Source organism: Camellia sinensis, chromosome 3 (assembly GCF_055761805.1).
Source record: "Camellia sinensis isolate YWXY chromosome 3, ASM5576180v1, whole genome shotgun sequence".
NCBI lineage: Eukaryota > Viridiplantae > Streptophyta > Magnoliopsida > Ericales > Theaceae > Camellia > Camellia sinensis.
In genome coordinates, this window is record NC_138963.1 from 128,181,195 (window position 1) to 128,183,054 (window position 1,860).

Here is a 1,860-nt window from a genome sequence, read left to right on the forward strand (position 1 = left end):
GCTAGCTGGAAGGGTATGGTGCCTTATATTCTCAACGCAGTCAGTTCTCCAGGCGCTAGCTGGAAGGTCACGGTACCTCTGATTCTCAGCGCAAGGTATAACACCACCAATCGAAATGCAACAGGGCATAACCAACATGTACAACATATATACATAAACCATCCAGATACAAACAATGTGTTAAAGTATATGAACACATAGGTGTGTGGAGTCCATCCCCTATATTCTCACACACACTGGAGTACAACCCCTCTCTCCTCCCTAACAAGTATACATATATAATGCATCTCAATATTTCATCACATAAGATGTTCAATCAACAATGGTGTAATGCATACACGACAATTCAACACAACCACGTCATCCTCCACCGATGAACAAGGACAAAACCTCTAGATGCAAATGCTTAGTACATCTATTAAAGACTCAATTACTATGAGACCACAAACCCGACAACAACATTAACATGGTAGTTCAAGATACAATTCCACACATGTGTGTGTTCAACACTCATAAAACGACAATCCAATTTTCATACGTATTTCAAAATACCTTTCCCATTTCACAAAACAAGTTCCATATCCCTTTTGTTTTCACAAAATCAACTTCGTCCCTTTTGTTGTTACAAAACCAAATTCATTCCTTTGTTTTACAAAACCACTTCCATTGATAATAAAGTCATAACTCACATTAGTCCACTACATTCATTTCAAACCATTCCAAAGCCAAAGTTAATCCCTTAGGCATTAACACCTTCACCCAACCCACATCAACACTAGAGATTTACAATATAGATTCACTATCCTCCATTTTAATTTATCAATCAAAATATGATTTAGGGCTTTTTCTTCCATCAACTACAACATGCTAATTTACACTCCAATTAGCCCAAAACAACCATCAATGACAACATAACCATTTTCGAACACCCAACCTTAGGTTCCTTCTCATGATTTCAAACAAATCCAACATGGATATGATTTTTATGCAATACAAAATTACCACATGTCTATCTATAGACGAAGTATTGAAAAAGAACAAGGAGAGTCCCTACCTCAAATGGAGAACTCAAAGAGTAGAAGAGCAAAACTCGGAAGTGCTCCAAATTTCAAATTTCTCGGATCAAAACGTAGCCCTTAATGATCAACACACTTCTTACAAAGGCTCAAGGTGAGGAAAACACTCCTACTAGATCAAACCCTAGAGAGAAGTTAGGTTTTAGAGTGAGGTGCTCTCCAATGGAGGTTTTGAAAAAGTAAGAGAGAGAAAGGAAATCAAAAAGTGAACAAAAAGGTGATTTCACGGACTGATATAAAAACAGGTCCGCTCGAGCGTACAACACCCTGCTCGAGCGTCAGACACAAGTTTACGCTCGAGCGTCCAAAGATCCGCTCGAGCGCCGGATGCACTCTCCCAGAATTTTCTGCAGACGTCCAAAATGCCGCTCGAGCGGAAAGGCAACGACAAAAACCCGCTCGAGCGTCAAATCGCCGCTCGAGCGTACAGATCAAAACCTGGGCAAAAATTCTAAGTTTTAAAACACAGTCAACTTATTCCCAACTTGCCCAACACAACCCAAAACTCTAACACAAAGAGCAAGGGATAGAAATGAGGATAAGACAATAACGAATTTACGGAACCGAGTCCGGATTACAGTTAAACAATAACAGGGAATACCGGGATCGCTATAGAGAGAGAGAGAGAGAGACTGTGTGGAATGGCTGAACTAAAAGTGATTGATATATATGGATAGACAAAGGGGACAAGGGATCAATGAAGGCTAGGGAGATTTTTTTTTCAAACAGTGATGGCTGAGTGCGAGACACACATTTGAACATGAATATACTCTCTTCCTCTCTC